This window comes from Rhagoletis pomonella, unplaced genomic scaffold (genome assembly GCF_013731165.1).
Source record: "Rhagoletis pomonella isolate Grant_MI unplaced genomic scaffold, Rhpom_1.0 Rhpom_scaffold_00002, whole genome shotgun sequence".
NCBI classification, from domain to species: domain Eukaryota; kingdom Metazoa; phylum Arthropoda; class Insecta; order Diptera; family Tephritidae; genus Rhagoletis; species Rhagoletis pomonella.
In genome coordinates, this window is record NW_023458556.1 from 31,771,996 (window position 1) to 31,777,734 (window position 5,739).

General features: G+C 28.8%; 1 long non-coding RNA gene across 3 annotated transcripts in view; it reads right to left on the reverse strand.

Annotated features, from left to right (window-relative positions):
• Nucleotides 1–451: 451 nt before the first annotated feature.
• Nucleotides 452–5,739, reverse strand: part of LOC118733429 — a 71,371-nt gene continuing 66,083 nt past the window's right edge. For all 3 annotated transcript variants that reach the window (XR_004992257.1, XR_004992258.1, XR_004992256.1), the window contains one exon: nucleotides 452–628. This is a non-coding gene — a long non-coding RNA (uncharacterized LOC118733429). The remainder of the gene's footprint in view (nucleotides 629–5,739) is intronic.

The window sequence follows — 5,739 nt, forward strand, 5'->3', positions numbered from 1 at the left end:
GTTTGCTTGCCACTACTGCTTACCGCTTGCCATCCTATGAATTGTACACAATGTATTTGATCTATGTCTGGCTTTTGTCTGAATTCTTTAAAATATATTAATTTATTTAAGTATAAATAAATACTTATTTTATTGACAAGTAAATCGAAATGGTAAAAAAATGTGCAAACACATTCCATTAGCGGCTGCTCGGTCTATAAATAACCACTTATGTATCTATGTTTGCTAACAAATTCAATTCGTTAACTGCACTCGACGCTGATTTATTACTACATTATTGGCAAGTTGCTAACAACTCACTTAATGCCTAGTTTTTATTTAATGTTTTTTGTAGTTTCTTAGTTTTTATTTAATTTTTTGTAGTTGTTTTTTTGTTTCCAATAGTTATTTGGCATTTACGTAGGAATGCATGTATGTACATATATGCGTATCTTTACACACTCACCTTCACCGGCTCATCGTTTTCGAAACCTCCGTTGCTGAAACCTGTCATTTTGTCAGCCCAAGTAAATCACAAGCCTTTTAAATTTTAATGCGTTTGTTGAAGTCTCTTGCTCGCTCCTCACTCTCTGTTTACCGTTCTAATGTCGTTCTCAGGTTTAGTATGAAATTAGATTTCTATTTAAAGCTGTAAAGAGAAGATTTGGAGAAATTATTTATTAATTGTAAGTTAAAGTGTAATGAATTAAAAAAATAAAAATAAAAAAGTAAGTATCTTAAGGTGAAATACTATTTATAAAAAAGGGATACCTGCAAGGTTTTTTTTTTGATTTTTTTGTCTAAATTTCCAACTACATAAGTGTTAATTTTTAAACATTTCGTATGCCCCAGAATTTTATATGAAAATTAAGGGATTATTTGGGGAACTAATACTCATAAACAGGATTACATATGTACATACGCTTTTTATATTTACTAGACATTTTAAAAGTTAGGCTTGAATAAAAAAAATAACTAACTAATAGTTTAACTAAATAGATTTTGCCTACATATAACTTAGTGAATTTTATTTTTCATTATTGCAACTTCTTCGTAAAATGAGGTGAGATATATTCCATGTAGTACATATAAAAAGGTCATCTTGCTTACAAATATTGTTAAAAAAAGAGTTCAAACTAGTTTCGCAAAGCCTTGGGATACCTACAAACTAGGGCTGTGTGATTATTCGATTACTCGAGCAAGTTGGTTAATCAGTTATTCGGTTAATCAATCACTCGAGTAATCGAGATTTTGATTATGTAAAGAGTACTTTGAAATGTTGATTACTCATAATGCTGATTAATCATAAAGCAAATTAGTTAAAATTTTTTGTTTTTGGTTAATTAAAATCTTGATTACTGAAGTAACTGAGCTTTTGAGTAATCATAATTTCCAATTAATCGAATAATTGAGTTATTTATTTTATGATTAATTAAAATTTTGAATAATCAATTAATTGCACAGCCCCACTACAAATATATACAATTTTAAAAAAACATTTTGAAGCGAGAATCAAGACTGTTTGTTAACTTTTTGAATATTTAGTTATGAGTAAGTGCCATTTTTAGTGCATTTTTGGTCCCCAACTTCTTTCCAGTCATCAACTGTCAAGTCACTTTATAAAGATGAAAATGTACGCATTGCACTTGAGAAAAGCTTATTTTTTTTTACGTAGAAACGCACCAACCTATTATGCCATAAGCGCAATCTAAATGCTATAATTTTATCTCATTATACAGTTTAATTGAAAATGAAAATCACAAACTAGTTTACATGACAAAACCACTTCCATCCGTTATTTTGTATAAAATAAACTATGCGTGCATATAATTGTTTAGTAAAAATTAAGGTCTTTTGTTAAGCATTCTAATTGTATAATTTATAAAAAGCTCATATAATGCAGCGAGCTTGTAACATTGTACCAAGTAGAAATTTTATGTAAAAATTAGCGAAGGGAAAATTATTATTCACGTATACAGAAGACTAAGTGGTTATTATACCTCCTTTTGTTAAAGCTTTTTGTGCAGTTGCATAAAGTAAGAATATCAAAAAGCAGAGTAAGTTGAAAAATAAACATTTTTCATATTCAAGCTAATTATTGAGACTACAATGCGGTCAACAGCTGAGTAGCCAACTGGCTAAGGAAAAATTTTGGAACTGTTTATTTGGCTTGTCAAAGTTAGAATTAAACAAACAAAAAAATTGGTTTTGAGAACAAAAAGCTGAGCTAGAACAAAAAGTTCGCGTTACAAAGTATATTTGTCAATGTCAGTGTTTGTCAATATATCATTTAAATTTTAAGGTTTTGTAATTTACATATACTTCCACTGTAGTATTTTGTTCTAGTGAGCTACTGGTAATAGGTATAGCTAATTAATTTTTACACAGCCTAAAAGAGTAGCGGTAATTTATGCCTACTTAAGTATTTTTTTTTATTAACATTTTTTTGGTAATAAATAATAACCATTTTTTAGACAAAGAGAATTAGCCAAAACTTGCGAAATTGTGACTAAATATTGACTCGTTAAAATTTTTTTGCTTTAATAAATTTAAAAACATTGACAAAAAAATCAAAAAGTTGAATGAAAATTACCTAGAAAAATACACACACATATATCTACATATTTACATACATACATATGATAAGTAGGTAAGCCGTTTTGATTTTTACTGCTTAGTCGCTTGTTACGCGCTTGTCAATCGCGAGTGCACTCAAGCGCAAATGCGATGACTTGTGAATGGCAGACACTGTGTACATATATACATATGTACATATGTAAATAACGCATCCTATATACACACCAATCCAATTGCACGCTTATAAAACACAGAAAAGCTCACACGGCTCACTTCACAGCACACAGCACGATATCTCAAACGTAGTTCAAGTTCACTTTGTGTACATTTTTTTCACACACAAAATTACAGTTCCTACATTTTCATCAAACTCGTATGCGTTAATAATTATTTATTAAGTATTTGTTTTTATCGAATAATTCTGTTCCGTTGATTGTAGTATTTAATAATTTCTTTTTTTTATAACTTTTTTTTATATCAATTATTTAGTTGCTGTTGTTTATTTTCGTTATGTGTTTGCTTGTTTTATTAATTTACATACATACATATGTAAGTTTGGTGACATGTATGTACATATGTATGTATGATTGTATGTATGCTTCACGTTCAATTAATTAGTAATCTATCGACACATCTGCCTATATGATGGCAAAAAATTAACGAAAAGTTACTAGCTTTTAGTTTGAGTTTTAAATAAGAATGTAACTATTTATTAAAAAGCTCGATAAAGTAGAAAAAAAGCTCTTAAAAATGCTAAATCAATGAAGTTTCATTGGTTTTTTTCAATATTTTTATTATATATTCTCGGAATTACTACGTTATAAAATAACATGCATTCTTAAATTATCAATCGAACGGTTAAATAAATAATTGGGTATTATTATTGAAATCTCCTGAAGAGAACCAGAGATTTCCGATCGAAAAATATTGATTTTCAAGAATTCTATACCATTTCTACGAAAAGTAGTTTTTCCCCCATGGAAAACTTTGAGCGCTTTGAACGACCTCTAAATATTTTTTGATTTCAAAATAAAAAATAGGAGTTTATTTTTTTCGATATAGAACAATCCTAAAAAAAATTACGACTTTATTAAGTTCTTTTAGTTAAATTTTGTGGAGTCGAAAATAAGTGGCAACCTTACGCTAAATATCCTAAGGGATAACACTTACACATAGGCAAAAAATTGTTTAATAGCTTTCTTTTAGTAACAATAATAAAAAAATATTTCAACTTAATTTTCTAAACAGAATATGAAATAAATATACATTGGAAAATAGGTGGCAACCCTATTAGATATGTATATAAAATAATAGATATGTAAATACAAGAATTGCTCGTTTAAAGGAATAAGATAAATTTTGTCAATTATTTGTTAAGCTTTTTCATTTCGTTTGTAAACAAAATTATTATTGCCTACAAATACATATCGCACACAATCTTTAAAAGTGACACAATTCAAAATTTGTCACTTTTGAAATTATGCGCTAAAAATGTACACAGAGTTTTTTTTACCTTTCAGCAAAAGCTGGAGCAAATTTTTGTTATAATTTGTTGAAAAACCTTACGGTAAAGTCTTCCTTGCTTATGTTATTACCATCTGCTAAAAAATAGTTTTTCGCGCTTTCTAACACACGTGCAATTTCGATCGTATGCTATATATACATTGATACCACTAGGGATGTTGCGAAACTACTGATATAATATTAGTATCGATAGCCATATTGTTCCTAGAATTCTATTTAAGTATATTTCCTGTTTGGTGACTCTATGTTATCGTTCGCGCGATTTATTTATTTCCTATACCCATTTGATACTAGTATCGATACTTTTATGGCATCGTAATGTATTCAAACCGTATAAACACAGTACATATACAGCGTAACCACATGGATTTGTTTTTATTTCTGTTTAGTTAAGTATGGAATCACATTGCGAAGATTGACAAAAGTTCGCTTAAGTGCAACGCGTGTTTGAAAATTGTCCAATTTTCGTGCAAAGAACGAATTTAAAGAAAGATTTAAAGATTTACCGACTTGCTGATGAAAGCGAGCCATTTTTTTATACTTTGTTTATTACGCACTGCAGTTGTTTAGGATTTCTTATTAATTAATTTTCATTAACAAACATTTTTTGTATCAAAAGTATAAAATATCGATATTTTGTATCGATACTGAACTTCTGATACATAATTTGATGCTGAGTATCGATACTTTTATAGTATCGCAACATCCCTAGATACCACACAAGCTGAACCAAAACAACATTGCCATAAAAATTAATCCTAATCTCTTGTTTTTTTTTCATCAAACAATCATAATTAAAAAATTAGGGCAAATATCAAAAAATTTTGTTTCTACATTTTACAAGCGACCATGAATTAAAAAAAAAAACAAACAGCAACAAATCTTTTTAGGTTCTCGCTAATGACATTTCCATATTCTTTAAACATTCACTTTTATTATAATTGTATTTGCTTAAACGACGACGTGATGCTAAATTACTAACAGTTTGAGGCATTGTCTGCTAGTATTTGGTAATAAAATAAATGTATGTAGAAACAAACAAAAACAAGGCACGTACATACATACATACATATGCATGTACATAAGTACAGATAGAAATTAACTGGCTCTGGTGCAATCAGCCAAAAACAACGGTTAACTTCAAAACGGCTTTTAATTAGTATGGAGCACGTAATAGATTTTCTAAATACGCTCTAAATATGTATTAACATGGTATACTTAGCATTTATGTATAAAAGAAAACAAGTAGTAAAAAGTAGAATGTGATTTTCTCCGGAAAATCTAATCCTACTCACCGAAACTATTATAGCTGATTAACATAACAAAAAACGTTTTTGTAATGTCCATTCGGTCTTGTAACGTTGTGCTTTGCAAAATTGTATTACGAATGCCGCACAGTGCACGGAATCCATATAAACAATGGATAAAAGCATGTAGAAAGAGTATTCGAAATTTGTTGAAACTTTACTCCTAAAAGGATTACGCAATGGTAATTTCAAAAATGAAATTGGGTTTTGGGGGTAAAATAAGGCATCATTATTGTCGGCATGTACAATTATACATAGTACAAAATATGGAGAGAACAGTCTAAAATTTTCCTAAATTTAAGAAATTAAAGGGAAAATATTAATTGTTTGGATATTCATTGTGTATTATTGA